Here is a 24,030-nt window from a genome sequence, read left to right as displayed (position 1 = left end):
TTTAAAGTAGTTAACGGTTTGCTGCCTCGATATTTGTGTGATCGAATTGAAAGAGGAAGTGACTTTCATAGATATAATACTAGAAACGCGGTTGAAATAAGAACACCACATTTCTTGACTTGTGCTTCACAAAATTCATTATATTATAAAGGAATAAATGTTTTCAATTCGATGCCTAGACATATCAAACGTTTAGCAACACTTACAGAATTTAAAAGACACTGCATTTCACACGTTAAAACTGTCTTTTGAACAGTTATCCAGTGATTTTTTTATGAATTGACAAATTATGTATCTTGACGAAGTTATCTCTAACGGATTATTTTATATGGATAGCTGTCATAACGACTTTTTAATAATTATTGTAGCACTGCAAAAACTATTTCTGTTCGCCACGAGGGTGATGATGGATTTTTAATATATGATTTTATAGTAGATTAATTTAAAAAAAAAAAGTAGTCTACAAAGGTTTGAGCCTCGCGCGCGTATTACGGATATAGAGGACTGAATTTAACATTTGATAAAAAAAAATGCAATTTTGAAGCTTATTTGGAAGATACTTTGAGTTAGTAGTAAGTTTTCTGGCAAATGTCGGGGGTTCGTGAGCATTCCTGACATTGCTGAAAATTATAATAGCATCATTGCGGGGTTGCTAGTGTATAGGATGCTTTGTTGATTGTTCATTAACTCTTGATTGCTTGTAATACTTATGAATATTTTAGGTGGACAAAAAGGCGAACTAAGAGGTGGACGCCTGAGCTTTTCCACATTTATATCGCTGTGAAGCAACTGTAAACTTTAGAGGGAATCTATATCTGTAACTGAAACCAGTTCGATTTTGTTTGCCAACCTGGTTAAAATGTCATATTCAATTATCTTAAAGATAAATCGTCCAGCTCAAACCTTTGTAGGGGTAAGAGGTGGGACCATCATCATCATCATCATCATATAAACAGGTATGAATTACCATACTTATTTTTTTATCCCCATAGGATTGCAATGATCGGGGTTGATGAGAAAAATTTTCAAGTGTCTACGATGCCGGACGGATTAGTCTATGGTGACTATGGACACCGGATTCACGATCTTGATTAATCATAATCTTCTTGAAAATCTCGCTGGTAATCGCTGGTCTGTCTTTGTCTATGTCTTCTTCTCATTCGAACGTCAGTTTTAATGTCTGGAGGTTTTCTTGTCGAATGTCATGATGTGTTTGTGTATCTGTGTGTGTTGTTTCTCTCTTTCTCTCTCTCTCTCTTTCTCTCTCTCTCTCTCTCTCTCTCTCTCTCTCTCTCTCTCTCTTTCTGTGTGTGTCTGTGTTTGCATTTGGTGCCGGTGACATTACCGGCAAATTTGGGAAACGATTCTACATGGAATATAGTTTTATATTTTAAAGCAAAACATGAAAATTAGTCCCTTCGTTTGTGTTACTACTCTGTTACATGTATGACTTGTTAATTTTCGCTAGAGAATACTGTTTTCTAACGCAACGCAATGTTTCAATGAAGGTGTCTTTAAATAAATCACTTAATCAATTTGATTTTTGAAAATTTGCTTAAAGGATTGAGTTGACACATCATACCTTACCGAAAACTAAAGCAGAACAATCCTAATTCTTATTTCAAACCGATCAACATATTTAACATACCTTTCCTAAAACTTCACTTATTCGTAAGCGCCTGATTGAAGATACAGGGCTGTTACAAGATTTTCTAAATTTGATCCGCGAAATCCGCGATTTCTCAAAAGAAATCCGCGACTTCAAATACTAATCCGCGACAAAAAAAACTGTTTTCATTGCCTAAAAATACCATTTGTATACTACTACATGGCATTTCAAGCTTATTGCTTATAGCATATTAGATTTTTGCCTGCTCTCAACTTAGTGTTATTTTTTAATTGAGAGCTTTCTATGCCTGTACCATCCTAAGCCCAAGGAAGTAGAGAAATTTTCCAACCCGAAAAATTAATAGACCGGACGCGAATTGAAGTCAGTCGCCTCCAGCATGAACTTGCTTTGTAGCTGCGCCTTTACCGACTGAACTAAAGGAGTATCGTTTGTAACCTTTGAACAAAAAAATTAAAAACAACAATGTATCATCTTCACCTATTTATGTACACTGGAGTCGCTTTTTACGCGGTTTTTTTTTACACGTTTTTTTTTACGCGGTTTTTTTTTACGCGGATTTCGGAATTTACGCGGTTTTTTTTTTACGCGGATTCCGAAATTTACGCGGTTTTTTTTACGCGGTTTTTTTTACGCGGGACGTATCACCCGCGTAAAAAGCGACTCCAGTGTATAGTATAAATTCTGAGTAATTAGTGAACATAATAAACACCCTTACATTATGAGATTCTATTGAATAATACCAGCCTAGATTTGATGAAACATTATTTAAAAAAAAAATATTGCATTTTCATTTGAAATGAAAATTTTCTTGAAAGTTAACCTTTGCGTCTCTTACGTATTTTGGTGTCCTAAATGTTCTAGTTAATTTGGCTCTAGTTTTCTCAATTTTTGACCGATTCAAACCAAACACCCTGCACATAATCAAGAAATTACCAGAGTTTCGTAAGTCACACTAGTTGGTCACGTCACGGTTCTGTATTTACACGGATATTCCTTGGGGTCTGTCCAATGGTGAGACATTTACATTTTTTTTATTTCTAATATGAACCTTTTCGTTGCCAAATCATAACCGAATCGTCTACATGTGACTGTGTGGATCATGCACGACTTATTACCATAGAGGTAACTCTAAGACCACTGGGTCCCGAAGAAAATCATTATTATTTTTGGCTCACTCAGTACCAGAACAACGGTCCCAAGCAGTCCCAAGCTATTTCACTCACCCCTGCATGTTCTGCATGAATCCACACACCCCTGATGTTATCTGTCAAACTTTCATAGCGAATCAAAACAAACATAGTGTAGTAATAGAATTTCAACTAGAATAGGGTACGTTAATCGTTTACTTGGGACCAATAGGCTACTAAAGTGGTGAGCCAATTTAAAATCGTTAGTTTCGTATTGATTGTTGTTATTACTATGTATACCGGAAATTAAAGGTTTTCCAACTCATCCAGGACATCAGTTGATTTGTTCTACCAGATGTTTTAAGTTCTCCAAATCGTTCTGGAGTTCAACCATGACTGGGATAAAGTCTATAGGATTGAAACATGTCCAAACAGGTTCGTAGTGTCTATATGGATAATCTTTAATTATTTCCACGTATACCAGATGATCTAGGTTCTCCAAATCGTCCTGCAGTTCAGATGATTTGTTTTACTAGATCAACAAAGACTAGGATAATATCTGTAGTATCGAAATATCGATTTGGAAATCCTAGAACATTTGGCATACACGGAAATAGGTTCACATAGATACTGCAAATTTGTTTGGGCATATTTCGATACTACAGATATTGAATTAGTCTTGGGTGATCTAGTAGAAAAATCTCTAGAATGATTTCAGAACCTATAACATCTTGTATACATAGCAATAGGTCGGGTACAATCCACATAGACACTTTGAATCTGTTTGGACATATTTCGATACTACAGACATTATTTCAGTCTTGGTTTATATAGTAGAACAAATCAACCGAACTCCAGGACGATTTGGAGAACTTAGAATATCCGGTATACATGGCAATATGCGAGTATATTTACGATTAGTTTATGATTTGACAACGAAAAATGCTATGTTAATATTAAAAAAAAAGAAAATGTCTCACATTCGACAGACCTCAGGGAATGTCCGTGTAAATCTGGTGTGACTTATGGAATTGAGATCATTTCTCGATTATTTGCAGGGTGTTTGGTTGACAAAGTTGATGACAGCAAAATAATCCGAGACGGAAAGGTTACAATGAATTACACAATTTTTGTGACAGCACATCAGTCCCTTCGCGATTTTCACGACATCATTTAATGTTTCCGCGATTTTCGCGACTGAAAGTTCAAATCCGCGGCAATTCCGCGAAATTCGCGACATCCGCGCCTGTTGTAACAGCCCTGAATGATTGCTATTGACATTGCCTGTAATTAACAAATATACTAAATAGAAAGATTTATTATACAACTCTAAAGACTCCCCGCGTCCCTATCTCTTATGTTAATTAACTTTCTGATTTCTCTAGGTGCAAAACCTAGCCAAGGGGAGGGCATGCACTTTTAAGAAATACTTTATACTTTAAGCTAATATTACCGAGGGTTTAAAAAATTAAATGACACAACCAAGCAACACAATGAACTCATGAGCACCGTTTTAAACAAATGCGTTTTATTCTGTTTAAACCAATTGTAAAATCATAAAGCAGCCATAATCGAAACACGTAAGTGTAGTACAAGTTGTTTACAACTTTTATTCGTAATGTTTTGTAACAGTTCAGTATACACTAAAACAAGGACCATAGTTTGGTATACTATTTTGCAGAAAACACTTATTTTCAATATAACCACGCTTATTACTGTTAAATCTACTATGAATTCAGTATAGTTGACTATGAATGTTAACAAATTTACTATGATTCTGGCAAAACTACTAGGCTTATTCAAAATGCATAGTAATTTTTATAGAAATAATAGTAAAATTAAATGAAATTGTTTTCAGCAAAAATATATTGGTGAGGGTATTTAATTTAAACCAGCAATATAGTATTTTTGACATGGATTTTGTTTCAGCGTAGTTGATCAACCGTAACAAAATTTAACTGGAACATACCAGAAACTGTAACAGTAGTAAGTAGTGTTACTTTAATGTTTATTACATTCCATAAACCATAACAAAACTATTTTGTGTAAAGTTAACATAGCTAGTAAGGTGTCAGTGAAGTTTAAACTATTCTATAAATGGTATTTTTTCTATACGGGATGCGTACAAATAAAAGCCATGTGTGACCACACATACTATTCATTTGACTCATAAATTTCATGTGTAGGGGGGGGGGATGGGGACAAGAAGACCATACGGGGCGAAATGAGTCACCGTTCGTTTGGGCATAAATTATGCCGCATAATACCTATTAAATCAATCTAATCTTTTTACAAACTTGTTGAAAATCCTTCTAATATGCATCTCCATGAAAACCGTATCAAAATTCAATTACATGTCTGAGATAATAGTGGAAATGTAACATTAGCTCAAAAGCTATATAACATTTTTCTGATCCGCTGGTTCTACAACGAACAATTTTTTTTTTCTGTTCGGGACCTAACAGGAGACGATAAAAACCGTAACTCCACATTGAATGGTAACGGTAATGGCAATTCAGAAAATGGTACATACTCTGGTCAAGTTAAGAGGAATGAACCCATAGTAATTGTGAGGCCAAAGAAATCATCACAAACTTCAAGCAAAACTAAACAACACCTTAGGCAGAATATTGATCGCACGGCTAACAAAATTCAAACCGTTCGGGAAGGAAAAGGTGGTTCAGTAATTCTTGAAGTGAAGGATAAGGATGACATTGATTCCGTCATTGCTTCGGTGAGAAGTAAATGTGGGGAAGATTACGAAGTCTCAGTACCAAAATCTATGAAACCACGTCTGAAAATCATTGGTGTGGGAGAAGAATTCAGTGAGGAAGAGCTTATCCAATCATTGAGAGAGCAGAATGATCTAGAAATTACATATCTCAAGGTAGTGACTCGTTACAAGCAAGGACATTCAGAATTCTCAACGTTCAATTTCATCGTGGAAGTAGATCAGAAATCGCATGAAACCATGTTTAAAAATGGATGGGTTAACGTTGATTGGGAAAGATGTAGGGTTGTGGAATGTTATGGAATAATACGTTGCTACAAGTGCTGCAACTTTGGTCATAAGAGTACGAGTTGTCAAAACAGCCAAGTGTGCTCCAGATGTGCCGGGTCTCACAGTGTTAATGGATGTAGCTCTGAGTTGGTGTGTTGTGTTAAATGTGATCGGGTTAACAAATCAAGAAAGTTAAGTTTGAAAACCGATCATTATGCTTATAGCAATGACTGTGCGGTTTACAAACAACTTGTAGCTAAAAAATGTCAAAGAATGAACCGCGATGATTAGCAATTAAAACAGATGAAAGCTTTTTATCCAGTGCTGTTCTTGAACTGTGGAGGCCTTTCGACAAAATTCACTGAAATTTGTTTACTGATTGAAGCATCTAAACCAAAGCTGGTAATGCTTACAGAAACACATGTGACGGAACTTTTGGGTGATACTCATTTCCAAACAGTAAACTACAATGTTATTACTTGTTACTCTGATTCAAGACACACAGGTGGTGTCATGATATACGCTCACTCAAGTATCAAAAATCAAGTGTTGGAAAATGAGAAAAAAAATAGAAATTGGTTCCTGGCAATAAATGTCAGCAATGGTATGAAACCTGGTCATTACGGTGTTTTGTATCATTCACCAGGGGACAGTGACACTGAATTTTTACAAGTGCTCGAAGAAACTTGGTTGGAAAAGTTTATTGATCTAACGAAGTTTAACGTGCTTTGTGGTGATTTTAACATCGATTGGTCGAATAATCACGATGCATCTAGATTGAAGCTGGTCACTGAAGCACACAAGCAACTTGTGCATGAATACACACGCATAACACGTACTACTCGCACAATGATAGACTTGATATTTACGAACTTGTCCACGATTTTAAAATATCTGACCATGAAACTTTATGTATGTCTTTTGATGATAAATCCGACGAACCAAACGAAGTAGTAGTGAAAATAAAGTGCTGGAAAAAGTACAGTCAATGTGCACTCCTTCAATTAATAAGAGAAAATAGTGGAATGATGTGCAATGATGACATTCACACAAAAGCAAGTTGTTTGGTAGAAGTTTTGAAAAAATGTGTAAATAAATTGGTTGTGGTTAAGTTTAAGCCAGTGAAAAGTGCCAACAAATGGTTCACCATAGAACTTCTGGAAATGAAGCGTAGGAAGGATCAGGCGTACACAAAACATGTGCAGCTAAATACAAACCGTGCTTGGGAAATCTACAAAGTTTACCGTAACGAATACGCGTGCACATTACGAAGAATAAAAAGGGAATACGTGCAACAATCCATAGAAACCAACAAAACCAACACGAAGGAGCTCTGGCGTATCCTTAAGGGTATGATCAGTCAAAAAAGTACATCTGCACAGACTAAAGGGTGTCCACGATGAAATTGCCACACACAAAATTGATTCGCAAAATTCGAGTTTTCATCCGATTGCCATCAAATTTTCAGGGATTGAGAAATAACTATTAAACTTCATTTTACCATTTTACTCGTATTTTATTTACAGTCCATACGCAAATGCCCGCACCTTGGCCTTAACCCCGGCCATAAGATTCTGCACAACCTGTGAATCAACCGTTTTTTGCATGTAAACCCATACTTTCTTCAGTTCCTCGACTGTCTTCACTACCTTAGGTCGTTTAAGAAGGTGCTGCTTCATAATCACCCAGTACTTCTCGATGGGGCGGAGCTCCGGAGTGTTGGGAGGGTTGAACATTTTCGGCACGAAATTGACCTTATTGTCCGCATACCACTTCAGCACGTCCTTGGAGTAGTGGCATGAGGCCAAATCCGGCCAGAAGATTGTTGGGACGTTGTGGGCCTTCAGGAGAGGAAGCAGCCGCTTCTGGAGGCACTCTTTTATGTACACCTGTCCGTTCATCGTGTCCTGGGTCACGAAAGGTGCACTCCGCTTCCCGCACGTGCAGATGGCTTGCCAAACCAGGAATTTCTTCGTAAATTTGGACATCTTCTGAGTGCGGACATGCTCCGGAACGCTGAACTTATCCTTGGCCGTGAAAAACAGGTTGCCGGGGATCTGTTTGAAGTCGGCCTTCACATATGTTTCGTCGTCCATGATGCAGCATTCAACTTTCGTCAGCATGTTGAGGTACAACTTTCTGGCACGGGTTTTGGCGGACTTGTTCTGCTTCTCGTCGCGATTAGGGGCCTTTTGTACCTTGAACGTTCGAAGCCCAGCCTTAGTTTTGGCCTTCTGGACAAAACTTCGGCTTAGGTGCAGCTTCTTAGCCACATCCCTAACGGAGGCGTTCGGATTTCGGTTGAAGGCCCCAACTACGCGGTTGTGATTTTTGGTGTTGTACGGAATACTTTTTCCTTCACTTCTGGGCTTCCGATCGGTGGTCAACCGTTCCTCGAACCGCTTAATCACTCGCGACACCGTGGAATTCGCGATTCCCAACGTTTTAGCGATGGAACGATGCGAGAGATCCTTGTTCTCGTGATGAATGCGCAAGATTTTATCACGCATGAGCTGTTCTTTCGACTCCATTTCCGCGAGTTTTGATCACAGGACTTTAAAACTTGCAGGATGTAAATAATGCACTATGAACTAAATCCACCCAAATTTTCATTAAATTCTACCCAACGGTTAAAAAGTTAGATCAATTTCATAGTGTGGCAATTTCATCGTGGACACCCTTTATAACATTCGAAGAAACGGAAGTACATGATGATGCCGAAATTGCAGAAAAGTTCAATGCATATTTCGTAGATAGTATTGAAGAAGCGAGGAAGAACCAACGGAACTCGAAGGAATGTTTGCAGAAAATTAGTTCTCAGCATTCAGACCAATAACTAGGGAAGAACTGAAGTTAATAGTGTGGTCTTTGGAGGATAAATCAGGATCTGATGAAGTAAGCACCAGGATTCTTAAGGATGCTTTCGAAGCCCTTGGGAACACTTTACTAGAAATAATAAATGAGTCCTTAATGAATGGTGTTGTTCCTAACTCATGGAAGAAATCTTTGGTAGTTCCTATTGAAAAGGTTCAAAAAACAATTAAAGCTGAAGAGTACCGGCCTGTGAACATGCTGCCACTCTACGAAAAAGTTCTGGAATTGACAGTGAAAGAACAGCTTTTGGAGTATGTTTTAGAAAATAATCTTCTGATTCGAGAACAATCAGGGTATCGTACAAATCATTCTTGTGAAAGTGCGTTGAACCTTGTCCTTGCAAAGTGGAAAACTCATCTTGAAAAGCGGTTTAAAGTGATAACTGTGTTTCTAGACTTAAAGAGAGCATTTGAAACTATCTCTAGAAGCAAACTAATACAAACGTTAATGAAATATGGTGTTTGTGAAACTGTACTGCAGTGGTTTTCATCGTACTTAAATCTCCGATACCAAAAAACTAAATATAAACACGTAATATCAAGTGCCAAAGAAACAAAAACGGGTGTTCCTCAAGAAAGTGTACTGGGGCCTCTTTTATTTATTTTATACATCAACGACTTGAAGAGAATACTAAAACACTGTGATATCAGTCCGCATCGTGCTCTCTTGCCGTGCGGATCTATTTGCTTTTTGTTGAAGGAAGTGTTACTACTACCTAAAGCTACAACAAATTTAAACAGCACTTTTCAGTGCTCAACCTGTAAAATTTCTACCTAGTTCAACTCTTATTCCTCTTCGATCCTTGTTTGGACCCTACCCGAGGTAATCCTTCTTGGATATCGATTTGGAAAATTCCTCTTCGATCCTTCAGATTCTTATTGTAATCTGCTTGGAAGTCGATTTGGATAAAAATTTACTGCCGCCATGGCGCCTAAACGCAAAAGAAAGGGGCAAACTCTTGACCCCCCTTCTGAAGAAATTAATTTGAGTAATCAATTTGATTTGCTCACAGATGATGAGAATGATCCATCATCCAAGAAAAATTCTAGTAAACTTTCCCGGCTTAATGCCAAGAAGGAAAAGATTCCCCCTATTGTGATAACCACTTCCGATTTCCATGCTCTTCGCATGGAACTTTTGAACTTCGTGAAAGTTAAGTTTTCTCTACAAATTGGACGTCGGGGTGAATGCCGTGTATTGGCTGAAACCTTGGACGGATTTAAATGTCTTCTCAAGTATCTTACTGAGAAGAAGCACAAATTTTTTACTTACGACACCAAAACTGAACGTGTGTTCAAGGTTGTCATGAAAGGACTGCCCAGTGGTGAATACCTGGATCAGATCAAAGATGAACTGGCAAAATTACTTGGAGTTGTGCCACTCCAAGTAATCAAAATGAAAATGAAATCCCGTCCTGGCGATTCGCGCAACGGGATTTCTAATGATTTTTATTTAGTTCACTTCAAGTCTAGTGAACTAAACAACCTTAAGGCCTTAGAAAAAGCTAGCCTTATGCTCCATGTCCGAGTGAAGTGGGAACACTTCAGGAAGACTTGAGGAAATTTCCAAAACCTCACTCAGTGCCGTAAGTGCCAGGGATGGGGTCACGGAACTAAAAATTGCTACATGCCAGCTAAATGCATGAATTGTGGTGATTCCTCTCACGCAAAGGACGACTGTCCTGTGAAGGAAGATCCTAAGAAATTTAAATGTTCAAATTGTGGTGAAAACCACAAATCCAATTTTTGGGAATGTAAGATGCGCAAAGCGATCCTACAATCTCGTTCTAACCGACAGGTAAGAAACGCTCCACGTTTCCGACCAGGTACAAATTCCTCTGCTGTTAACAACGGTCAGCGAGGAACAAATTCTACATTTGTACCCGTAGGTACAAATATCACCCCTGCTTCAAATTTTTCATCTGTACCTACTCCCCGCGCTGCTAACAATGTTCAGCGAGTTGATGGAGCTACCTATGCTGCTATTGCAACGGGTAGAAATCAAAATACTAACCAAAGTAATTCTAACGGAAATTTTGACAATTTTGACTTAGGAAGCATTACTGCCCCTAAAATGGAATTTTTACAATTATGTTAATTGACATGATTTCTGATATGCTTAAATCTAACTCCATGTTTGATGCTATTCAAACTGGAGTAAAATTTGCAAATAATATTGTCATGACTTTAAAATTCAGTAATGGATTTTAAAACATTAAATATTGTAAATTGGAATGCTCGATCTCTTAAAGATAATGAAGACGAGCTATTTAACTTTTTGAGAGTTCATAACGTGCATATTGCCGTTATAACTGAAACGTTCCTTAAACCTGACCATAAGGTTAAGAAGGACGCAAATTACTTGATTTATAGAAATGATCGTCTTGATGGACCCTGTGGTGGCGTTGCCATCATTATTCATAGACGAATCAAACATAAAATTCTTTCTTCATTTGACACCAAAGTTTTTGAAACTTTGGGAGTTTCTGTTGAAACAAAATTTGGACAACTTACGTTATAGCTGCCTATTTGCCATTCCAATGCGTAGGCCAGCAAAAGAATTTTCTCAAGGGTGACCTCCAGAAACTATGTGATGAACTAGCCTACGGCTAAAAATCACAAAAATAAAGAAAAAAAAAAAAAAAACCTCCAGAAACTTACCCGTCATAGGTCTAAATTCTACATTATTGGTGATTTTAATGCAAAACACCGCTCATGGAATAATGCTCAAAGCAATTCCAATGGTAATATTCTGTTTGCTGATTGTTCTGCAGGTTATTACACTATTCAATATCCAAAAAGCCCAACATGCTTTTCTTCTGCAAGAAATCCCTCCACTATTGATTTGGTCTTAACTGATTCATGTCAACTTTGTAGCCAATTGGTTACCCATGCTGACTTCGGTTCTGATCACCTTCCAGTAGCTTTTGAAATATCCCAAGAAATAATTTGTAATCCCAACAGTTCTATTTTCAATTACCATAGAGCTGATTGGGAGCAGTATCGAACATTTATGGAATATAACTTCGATCCAAACATTCCTTTGCAAACGAAAGATGAAATTAATTATGCTCTTGAATCTCTGACTACTTCTATAGTTGAAGCAAGAGCTGCCTCAGTACCAAAATGCGAGGTTAAATTCGATTCAATTATAATAGACGACGATCTTCAGCTCTTGATCTGTCTTAAAAATGTCCGTAGGAGACAATATCAAAGAACACGCGATCCTGCCATGAAGGTTATCTGGCGGGATTTGCAAAAACAAATTAAAAAGCGATTCTCTGCCCTGAGGAACAAAACTTTTGAAAATAATATTTCTAAATTAGACCCGAGTTCCAAACCTTTTTGGAAACTCACAAAAATTTTGAAAAAAATCTCAAAAGCCTATTCCAGCGCTTAAACAAGGTGGTAAAATTTTGATCACAAATTTGGAAAAAGCTCAGAAACTTGCTAAGCAATTCGAGAGTTCCCATAATTTCAGTTTGGGTCTTACTAGTCCTATTGAGAATCATGTTGCTCGGGATTATCTGAATATTTTCTCTCGGGAAAATATTTTTGATGATTGCTGGGGGACTGATTTGGACGAAGTAAGGTCTATAACTAAAAAGTTTCAAAATATGAAAGCTCCAGGTGATGATGGAATTTTCTATATCCTCATCAAAAAACTCCCAGATAGTACCTTGTCTTTCTTGGTCAAATTATTTAACAGATGTTTCCATTTGGCATACTTTCCTGATAAATGGAAAAATGCAAAAGTTGTTCCAATTTTGAAGCCGGATAAAAATCCAGCTGAAGCTTCTAGCTACCGTCCAATAAGTTTGCTTTCTTCAATAAGTAAACTTTTTGAAAAGATAATTTTAAATAGAATGATGCTTCACATCATCAATACGAACTCAATTTTTGCAGATGAGCAGTTTGGATTTCGCCATGGGCATTCAACTACTCATCAACTCTTAAGAGTTACCAATTTAATTCGTTCAAACAAATCTGAAGGCCACTCAACTGGAGTTGCTCTTCTAGACATAGAAAAAGCATTCGACAGTGTTTGGCATGAAGGTTTGATTGCTAAATTGAAAAAGTTTAATTTTCCACTTTATATTATGAAATTAGTTCAAAATTATTTAACTGACAGAACTCTGCAGGTAAATTACTAAAATTCCAATTCCAATCGACTACCTGTTAGTGCAGGAGTTCCTCAGGGTAGCATTCTTGGGCCTATATTGTATAACATTTTCACTTCGGACCTCCCTGATTTGCCTCAGGGTTGCCACAAATCTTTGTTCGCTGATGACACAGGCATTTCCGCTAAAGGAAAAAGTCTTCGTGTTATTTGCAGCAGACTGCAGAAAAGTTTAGATATTTTCTCTTCTTATTTACAAAAATGGAAGATTTCTCCCAACGCTTCCAAAACTCAACTTATAATATTTCCACACAAGCCTAGAGCTTCGTTTTTGAAACCTAGTAGTAGTCGTATAGTCACTATGAACGGAGTTCCAATTTCCTGGTCAAACCAAGTGAAATATCTTGGATTAATACTTGACCAAAAATTAACTTTTAAAGATCACATTGAGGGCATTCAAGCTAAATGTAACAAATATATTAAATGTTTGTATCCTCTTATAAACAGGAAATCCAAACTTTGCCTGACGAATAAACTTCTAATATTTAAACAAGTTTTTAGACCGGCCATGCTTTACGCTGTGCCAATATGGTCTAGTTGTTGCACTACCAGGAAAAAAGCACTTCAAAGGATTCAGAACAAAGTTCTGAAAATGATTTTGAAGTTGCCTCCCTGGTACAGTACTACCGAGGTACATAGAATTTCGAATGTTGAGACTTTAGAACAAATGTCCAACAAAATAATTAATAATTTCAGGCAAAAATTGTTACAATCCTCAATTGCAACGATTAATTCCCTTTATACTTAGATAAGATTTAGTTTTAGTTTTTAGTTTTAAGATATCAATTGTTATACTGACATGCAGGTTAAAAAACCTGTTTAAAATACTTAATTTCCAATACATGAACAAGGTAAAAACACTTAGATATATATCATAACAATTAAGGCTGGTACGTTACTGCAGTAACTGGAGCACCTAGGTTAAAAATGAAATGTAATTTATTTTGAATTTGGAACAAATAAAGAGTTAAAAAAAAAACATTTGCATTTGCTATTTGCTGACGACACTGTGATATTTATTGCATTCGACAATGCTATTGCTGCTACTGAAAAACTGAACTGTGATCTGGAAAAGCTATCAAAATGGTTAAATCATAAAAAAACTCAAATTAAACGTAGCAAAGACAAAGTACATGATAATATCCAATAAACCAGAAAATAATTAATGGGTGAATGTGAAAATAAATGGAATTCCATTGGAATGTGTCAAAGAGTTTAAGTATTTAGGTGTTATCATTGATGAAAAGCTATGTTTCAAAAGTTACATTGACTATACAGTGAAAAAGATTGCGAAGAAATACGGTGTTATTTGTCGACTAATGAGTTGACACAGTGGAGTATGGTTTACCTGTATAAAGCACTGATATCACCGCATTTTGATTTTTGCTCGTCGATAATATATCTGGCCAGCAACCAACAAATGGATCTTCAGAAATTGCAAAATAAGGTAATGAGACTCATTTTGAGATGCAACAGGCGAACATCGGTAAGGCAAATGTTGGATGCACTACAATGGCTCTCCGTTAAGCAGCGTGTAACATCAAACCCTGTTGTTGGTGCATAAAATAGCTAATGGACTTGCACCAGAGTATCTGTCATCTCGGCTTGAACGTGGCAGAGACATTCATAGTTATAGGACAAGATCTGCTGATGATGTTCGAGTTGCGTCATTTTTGAAAGCATCCACGCAAAACTCACTGTTTTACAAAGGTGTTAAGCTGTACAACTCTTTACCTAGGGACCTACGAGAAGAACATAGTGTGAACGTCTTTAAAAGAAAATGTGTGTCATTTGTGAAGGATAATATTATGTAGTGAAGCGTTGTAATAAGTGTATATGTGACATTTTTCAGTCACTGGTGATGATGAAACCAAATAGAACAAACGTCTAGGACATTGACATTGTATTACAGAAGCAAAGTGATCTGGGGCGCAGTAAAACCCTATATTGGAATCATATGTAAAAAAAAAAATTGGCAAAAAAATAATAAGGACAATGATGGACGGGAATACAAAAATGCAAATGCAATGACTAAATACGGGAATACAAAAATGCAAATGCAATGACTAAATTCAAATTGATTTTTTTTTACAATTATCTAAATAGGTAAATAAACCCAAACAAATTCCCATGTACGGGGGTCATCATCAATCAATCAACACTACTGCGACCAGTAAATTGATCTATTGTAGTATATCCCGTGTCCTTAGTTAAGTGCATGTCGTACTACTCCATCACTATTGAGAAATGATGAAGTATTCGATTTTTTTTACAGTAGCCACTCTTGCCTTTATCGCAAGAATCCGACTCTAATGGAAAGGTCCCGCTATTTATACCCTTCGGAGTGTTGAAACACCCTCCAAAGGCGCGCCCCTTTGTCAGTCAAAATTGGATTCCTTAGCAACAAAATTAAGGTATGACACCGATAATGACCATGCATCAGAACCCTAGTCTTAACCACTTCAAACTAGGGAACAACGAATAGAAGATTAGGAATCACATAGATGAAGACAACTAACTCTTTTTTTTCCTTGTTTCAAGATCATCCTCCGTAGACAAAGCCGAGTCTTGTCACTATCAACAAGGCTTAAAAAAAGTAAAAAGGACAAAGATGCGTTCCTTGGATTACTGAAAATCCTGTTCTCCTAGTTTGAAGTAGTCAGGACTAGGAATCGGTGGTAGATCTTACATCCCGTAACGTACCACGAAAAGGTGATCTACCCACGTTACGGGGCCAACAATACACGTAACTGTTGCTAAAAGAATTTATGTTTCTATTTCACATGATTCCTGAATGTTATTTTCTAGCGAAAACCTGTCAAACGTTAACTATTACTAGGATGCTCATGTTGTTGATCGGAGCAAAACTGTTTATGTGTGGTCACATGAAAATCATGTGGAGTTTCTCATGGAAATTCGTTAATAAAAATGTGTGGAATTTCGTGAGTGTAGTTGTGCAAGGAAGGTGCCCTAAGGAGATGAATTAAATTTAATTCATCGGCATTTTCCTCATAATTATTGACAACACTGTTTCCCATAGTATGTGTGTATTCATGTACGCGCATTCTCGTCATTCATGTTGCACTTTTTTACGTCGTTGCGCTGTCAAAATGAAGAACCAATCCGAGACACGTTTCCCATTTTATTGATGTAATACGGCCAAACATTCTCAACAAAATATGTGAAATACCACTTACTTGAGCACTAGAACTGAGATGATGAATTTATGCTTGCTGGAATATGCGTCTACTAGCAAATTTAGCTGGAGTTTATTGTTTTTTTTCCACTCGGACCGTCGGTCTTCTTCCTCTTTTCACGGTCAAACCGCGCCGCGTTTTAGTAGAGAAAAGTTCGACTCACGTTGGGAAATCCAATAGTAACCAGACAAGCAGATTCGTCTCTCGATTCTCTTGTCAGAAATAAATGCAATCAACTTACGTAGCTTCTTCCAACATACACACTATTTTCCCGATTTCTTTTACTGGATGATCAAAATTTTGATCCCGTTGCCTTGCCTCGTGTAATAGCTTCTCGCTCTCCTGACAAACACACCGATTTTCCCTTTCACTGCACCGAGGAGAAAAACTGACATTCAACCACACCAACAAGGATTCCCGTGACCATTGATATTAAGGAAATCCGCGTATGGTTTCCCGAAATTCGGCCTCGAATTCAGCTTAACTGAGAATCGCTCGTGATTTCACACTCAAAACGCACGCACCACAGGAGAAGACCAGAAACGCGTAACACGATTTTTTCCGCACAACGACGTATGGATGATGACCGCGGCCGACAGACGAACACAAAAAGGATGAGCAGTCAGACGAGTCAACCAACCGAACGAAGCGGGCCCTGGCTGAAGATGTTGTTGTTTTTGCACACCAAAACATATGTGATACTATCTCGTTTCTACTAATGCTCAACATGCTGTGCTTGATATATGGTTTCCCATTCTTGCGCAACAGTTTTGACAGTTGAAATGGGTTGATTTGCGACGGCGCGCCGGTTTTCCTGCCTTTTTACACGGTAAGAAAAAAGTACCCAACGGCCAGTTCACTTTTACCTACTTTTGACTAGTTTGTCTCCTTTTCTCCTATACTAATGTTGTCAAAAACGGAGGAGCAGAACCACCCAACAGGGGTAGTAAAGTGTGGGAACCCAACGTTGAGTATAATCATATCAAGAGCCACATGTGAAAAGGGCATACAAGCTTTTTGTAAACAAACCTTTGTAGGCCCTTTTCTCGCCAACCGAGGGTCGCCTACGCAAACCAGCAATTTCATCAGGAAGGGGAAAGTTTCCCCTACTCAGTGATGTTAAAGGTTTGCGTTGGTGTCATATCAAGCACAACATGTGAAAAGGGCATACAAGCTTTTTGTAAACAAACATTCTTATACTCTTTTTTCGTCACCCATATGACACCAACGCAAACCTTTAACATCACTGAGTAGGGGAAACTTTCCCTTTCCTGATGAAATTGCTGGTTTGCGTAGGCGACCCTCGGTTGGCGAGAAAAGGTTTGTTTACAAAAAGCTTGTATGCCCTTTTCACATGTGGCTCTTGATATGGGTGACGAAAAAAGAGTATAAGAATGTTTGTTTACAAAAAGCTTGTATGCCCTTTTCACATGTTGTGCTTGATATTCACCTACTGTTGGGTACAACTAACTTACTTTTGGTTAAAAAGCCAGTGGAAAATTCCATACACACTTATGGCGGTAAGCTCCAACTCGGATTAACTTTTAATACCGTCCCTGTTTGTATGATCTGAAAAATGTTTGCTCAGAATTATGTTGATTAACTCTGATGTCGACATCAAACCAGCCGGACATTCTTGATCGGGATTTAATCCGAGGATAATACCGGTTGGAGCTTACCACCATTAGAATTTTTACAGGAGACAGTATTTTTTTACTGGGTTTTTGAATTACTGAAAAACTCGGTTAAAATTCAAATGACCGTTATTCGTAAAGATTCGATAAAATCGCCAAATTTTATTTTTCATCTTTGAACGGGGTTAACAGAAGTATGTCTGTAAATTTTCGTAACACATTTTCTCAACTTTGAATTTTTCACAGATTTTGTAAATTTTAATGGGACATCTATGATTTTGGTGTGATTGTTTTGATAAAAATGGGCGCAAAATTCCATCTCTACCGAGGGGGCAGCAAAACCACAAAATTACCTTGAATACGGGGGGTATTCATTGGATGAAAGGGACCGTGAAAGAGGACACTAAAATAGAAAGTTTTTCTTCCGACAGTTTCATCTTAGTATTCATCTTTGGTTTCATCTTAGTATTCATCTTTGGCTGCACCGTCGGGTTAACCTAATTTATTTTGACATCTGGCAGTGGTTTGCTTACATGGTCTTAGAAAAAAAATATTAAATGTTTTTTTTTTGGATTTTTTGAAGAGGAATATTTTTCAAACAAACATAGTCGGATATCATATCTTTTAATTTTTTTTTAAACCTCAAATTCACTTGAATCGACTAACAAGCAAGGGCAGGCATGGAAAATCATTTACATTCATTTCATGCATTCATTTACATTCATTTGCCCCTAACTTTATTCATCAACCGAATTCCGCAAAATGATGTATGGAGTTTTTGTAGGTTTTTTTATTAGCTACAACTTTTGCCGGTAACTCAAATCTGTATCTCTTATGCATCACGAATTAGAGCGGGCAGAACTCGTTACTGTTTTTCAGTGAATGTAAAATACATTCACTGAAAAACAGTAGTGGATTCTGTTTGCTCTGGTTCGTCATGCATAAGAGACCCTAATAAAAAATAACCATAAACGAACGATAACCCAAATCATTGAACTATTCAACAAATGGTTTGGATGATACCCAGAACACGTCGTTAAGCAAATTAACCATACAATTTTTATTAGGGGATACGGATTTGAGTTTTTTACAAAAGTTGTAGATAATAACAAAACCTACAAAAGCTCTGTACATCATTTAGCGGAATTCTGTTGATGAAAAAAGTTAGGGGTTATAGCGCTATCTTGATGGTGGTTTATGTGTTGCAATTATTTGACAACCGTTATAACATGTTATAACCAACAATCAATACGAAACTAACGATTTTAAATTGGCTCACCACTTTAGTAGCCTATTGGTCCCAAGCAAACGATTAACGTACCCTATTCTAGTTGAAATTCTATTACTACACTATGTTTGTTTTGATTCGCTATGAAAGTTTGACAGATAACATCAGGGGTGTGTGGATTCATGCAGAACATGCAGGGGTGAGTGAAATAGCTTGGGACTGCTTGGGACCGTTGTTCTGGTACTGAGTGAGCCAAAAATAATAATGATTTTCTTCGGGACCCAGTGGTCTTAGAGTTACCTCTATTGGCGTTGACGGCGACTCTGTAGCTCTTTACTCCTATGAGAAAATCCATAAGCAAACGTCAGACTGTGCGTGAAACATGGCGGACTTTGTACTATCCTTTCACTCCACCGAAAATTTCTATAAGAAACTGTCTATATTTGCTGAAAGAGCAACGCCAATGTTATAACTCTTCAGTCTGTACAGCGTTTTAGCTGTAGCAATGCAAAGAGAAAATCGATGAAGAGAATCGATCATCGCGTATCCAGCTTTCCATGCTCGGTAATGGCGGCCTGTTTGTATGAATAAATGTATCCTTCACTGTACTTTTTGACACTAACTGGAGGGCGTATGTTGTTTCATTTTCTTCTGTTCCTGGGAGAGAGAAAGGGAGGGATCAAAATCCGAACATCCAGATAGTGTCAAAAAGCACAGTCAAGGATACATTTATTCATACAAACAGGCCGCCATTACCGAGCATGGAAAGCTGGATACGCTCTTATGCATGTTCACTGTTGAAGTCGATGAAGAGAATCGATCAGGGCCGAATCGAAACTCGTCGAACTGATCGTTTTTATGTCACACTACACTTTACACATGAGCTTGATTAGTATTAGTGAAAGCTTTTTCCGAAGCAAATGACAGCTCATGTGTCGTGTTGAATGTTGTTTTCGTTGTTTCCGTATATATACAACACTGCACGGCGAATGAGAACGACCCAAATTTGAGTTTAGTTCACTCATAATCGTCAACAGTGCAGGAACTCAGCGATGAGTAAAATTTGTCTCATGGTTTCCTGTGGAAAACATAAAAAATCTGCCGTAAAATGAGGAAATGGACGAAAATTTTATTCACTCTCGACCAGCAGACTGAGTGAATCCAATCTTTACTTTTCTCAAATTCGGGAATTTGTTTAGTTTGTTTGTTTTAGTTTCAACAGCTGTTGCAATATGTGGGCAAGCAGCTGGGGTGAACCATGTCCAACTCCAATGTCATTTTGTGATACGTGAGATGCGAAAAAAGGCCGGTTGGTTTAAAAAAAAACCGGAGCAACTCATATCCCCGGACATTGAAAACGATTGACCAATACCTCGTCTCCGATTTGCAGCCTAGAAATCCAGAAAAAAAAAGGTCCTACCAGCAGCTGAACTCCGGTGCGCAGTTTCTTCGAAGAGATTTGGTTCATTGAGATTCAACGTGATAATTTTCTTTTATTCAATGAAATTGTGGCTGGTTTGTCTAAAAAAAAACGGAGCAACTCATATCCCCTCGCGTAGAGGACATTGAAAACGATTGACCAATACCTCGTCTCCGATTTGCAGCCTAGAAATCCAGAAAAAAAGGTCCTACCAGCAGCTGAACTCCGGCGCGCAGTTTCTTCGAAGGGATTTGGTTCATTGAGATTCAACGTGATAATTTTCTTATCTTCAAAGAAATTGTGTGCCGGAATTCAGCTACAGGACTTGTAGATTGCCAACCGGAGACAACGAGATAATTTCATTTGAAAGCAACGATGCCATCCTGCCACCAGGCAAAGTTGGGAAATCCGTCTGTCCGCATTATGACCCCGCATGCATTACTTCTTTGTTCTTGATGCACAAGATGCTTCTACCTACTCCTTTGGATTCGTCTCAGGTCATAGCTAGAGAAAGTAACGATGCCATCCTGCCACCAGGCTAAGTTGCAGGGTGGCCATCGAACTGGGAAAAACCCGGGAATTCGAAGAGTGAACCGGGGAAAATAAATTAACCATGCCACAGCAACAATTGCTTACACCAGGATTTCAGAATAAACAATTAAAACAGAGCGATTCTTTACCAAATGAATGTCTTACTTTATTTGCTGCATAATTTTCTTATCTTTCCCGTCCTATTGTTTTTAGAATTGAATCACTCAGCAATATTTCAAATCGATTTTTGTCGTTTCAATTTCAGATGTAATGGGCATGAAAGGAAAATATGGAAGATGCTGGACTTTCGAAACAAATATTTGTAAAACCAAAACTAAACTATTTTTTCTGGGGTTTTAATTTCTCGTGCTTCAAAATGCTGATGATATGAATTCCAGAATTAACTTGAAATTCTGCTCTAAATTATCTTGGAATTCTTCTGAAATTAACCAGAAACACTCCGAGCAATAATTACCGTTAAATTGTTTTTGGAATTTCCTTGAAACTCTTTCTAAGAATTCGATTGGAGTCCTTCGTAGAATTACTTTAAACCCATTCGGAGACTTTCATTCCTTTGAAATTCTTTTCAAAATTTTCTATTCAAAGCAGCAGAAATTTTATGAAATTTTATTTAGTAACCCCATGGAGTATTTTAAAGAATTTCTTTCTAATTATCAGCAATTTTTTGGCAATCAATTCGGTTGAAGCTCTGTGATGAATCGTACTAGGGTTGAAATTATCCACGGAACTCTGTTTCTTGTTGAATTCTTGTTGAAACATCTCCTCAGAATCACGTAGGAATTTCCCTTAAAGTTTTTTTTTTCAAAACTCCTTTTGAAATTTTCTAAAATTACTTAAGAGTTTAATTTGGAACTTGCATTCTTCTGCATAGAAATCCCTCTAAATTCATCTAAGGACTTCATGTCATAACAATTCTGGAATTCTGTTAAGAATTTCTCCCTTGGAAAATTATGAGGGAACCCTCCTCAATATTTATTTAAAATCATCACTTTGAATACTTTTAATTTTTACTTAAAATTCCAGGGTTTGTCCGCAATATTTTATAGATTGTTCTGTAATTTTTTATAACCCTTAAAATGCTTTCAAGTCTCGGAACATTGACGATTATAACTCCACGACCCATAAGTATGATTTTGACGTAGGATTACGTATTTCGGAACCATATTGCGGGTGCAATTACAAAAAATCGATCGCATTACGAAAAAAGGTCAGGTTTTGACCACATATGCAGATAGATTTTAATTCTAAACAAGCCAAACGATTAGAAATTTATCTACCAATCTGCTAAAATGAACACTTTATTAATTTTCAATGGGTTACTATTGAAAATTACACAAATGTCCAACTTTTGCAATGGTGATCAAAATTATCACCGAATGTCTGAAAACAGCGCATTCCCTAACACAGACTTAAAAATCGAATTCAATGCGGTCTCACTGAACGGTGTACATTCAATCACCGTAAGTGGTGGTGACCGGTCATCGGTATCAGCAGGAGCAGCAGCAGCAGCAGAAAGTAGCAGCAGCAGAAAGTAGCAGCAGCAGAAAGTAGTAGCAAAGTAGCAGCAGCAGCAGAAAGTAGCAGCAAGTAGCAGCAGAAAGTAGCAGCAGCAGCAGCAGCAGCAAGTAGCAGCAGCAGGAGCAACCGGTGAACACTCGTGTTTATTTCAGTTACCATGGAGACGTAATTTGTGATTAGCCCCGGTCCCTTTCAAATTGTATCATTATTTATGAACGGCCTTATATTTGAAATGACGTTTCACATTCATCTAGTGATGTCCGATTTTCATTCGAATAATCATTTAATCGATTAACGAACCGAAAAGTAAACTAGGGTATACGTCCCTAACCTCGGTCTAATATGCAGCCATCGATTACGTTTTTAATCATAACTCATCAATGAATTTACCTGCAAACGATATTCTACTGCTAAATGGTATGCTTAGATATGCTTATCATGTCGTTTGCTATCAGAAACCACGAAAAGTTGAAAAACTTACTTTTTTTAAGACAATAACTCACGAGGGAAATGTATGTAATATGGGTCTATTGTCCCCAAATTGGGTCTATTTATGGATGCAACTTCGTCCTATCTTGTTTGATCCTCAAAAAAACGCTCTTGGTAACGTTTTCTGATGTATTTTTTTTATCACTATCACTGTTAACTTAATGCTCTTCATTCCTCAAAACATTTCTTAGAGAAAATTTTACGAAAACTACATTAAATCACTCAATTTAAAAATTAAAAATTAAAAATTTCGCTTATCGTCTTTTGACCGCAGAATATCTAAATCAGAACATTGTGATGTTCATTATACAGGTTTGGCAGAAAAAATCTCCCTTCCTGTTCGTTCCTTATCATCCAAATGCAAAACAACATTGTTGACGTTACTCTTATTGCTATATGCTGTCAAATGAATTTCATGGGCCATAGTTAGGAACATAGAAAAGAAATGTGTCCCTAAAGTTGGGTCCATGTTTTACTTGTGAAAACGTTGTTAAACAATTAAAATAAACATAAAATATTCAAACAGCAACTGTAAGTTTTACGTCTAGTGTGTATTATCAGGTAATTCCAATCAATAAATGCCATAATCAGGCCATTTGATGATCGTCAGTCAACCTTCCCATCTTAACCTTATAAGTCATGGCGGCTAAAAACTCCGAACATTGTGATATTCTCAACCAGTTTTATTACTTACGAGAGCTGAAAATGTATTGAAATGTTGTGATATAAATTGATTTGTGTGTGGTACACATTTATCAACCATCAGTGATCAATATTTTCCTTATTTTTTGTGTAATATTCCTTAATTAATTATTTATTTGCGTGATAGGCCGAATGAAAGGACTAGACCCACATTACATACCGTAACCCTATTTATAATCGGTTAGATCATGCCGATATAAGCATTAACATCTCCACAGGATCATCACCGATCGTTTCAAACATGTGCTGCACTCTCATTGGTGGAAAAATGGCAGCACAGCGAACAAAAAAGAATCGATTAGTTGTCAATCGAGTAATTAAAAAATGGGACATCTCTGATTTTTGTGTGATTGTTTTGATAAAAATGAGCGCAAAATTTCACCTCTTCCGAGGGGGCAGCAAAACCACAAAATTACCTTGAATATGGGGGGTTCTCCTTGGATGAAAGGACCGTGAAAGAAGACACTAAAATAGAAAGT

At 37.3% G+C, this 24,030-nt stretch overlaps 1 protein-coding gene across 2 annotated transcripts in view; it reads right to left on the bottom strand.

The window, feature by feature from the left end:
• NaPi-III (Na[+]-dependent inorganic phosphate cotransporter type III) overlaps positions 1-16,615 on the bottom strand; it is a 139,677-nt gene extending 123,062 nt beyond the window's left edge. For both annotated transcript variants that reach the window (XR_010518789.1, XM_065237098.1), the window contains exon 1: positions 16,009-16,615. The gene's annotated coding sequence lies outside the window, so the exon portion shown is untranslated. The remainder of the gene's footprint in view (positions 1-16,008) is intronic.
• Positions 16,616-24,030: the final 7,415 nt, after the last annotated feature.

The sequence above is a fragment of the Ochlerotatus camptorhynchus genome, unplaced genomic scaffold (genome assembly GCF_037179485.1).
Source record: "Ochlerotatus camptorhynchus isolate MF236.1 unplaced genomic scaffold, CSIRO-AGI_Acam_v1.1 ptg000591l, whole genome shotgun sequence".
Classification (NCBI taxonomy): Eukaryota; Metazoa; Arthropoda; class Insecta; order Diptera; family Culicidae; genus Ochlerotatus; species Ochlerotatus camptorhynchus.
This window is presented reverse-complemented; position numbering and strand designations above follow the sequence as displayed.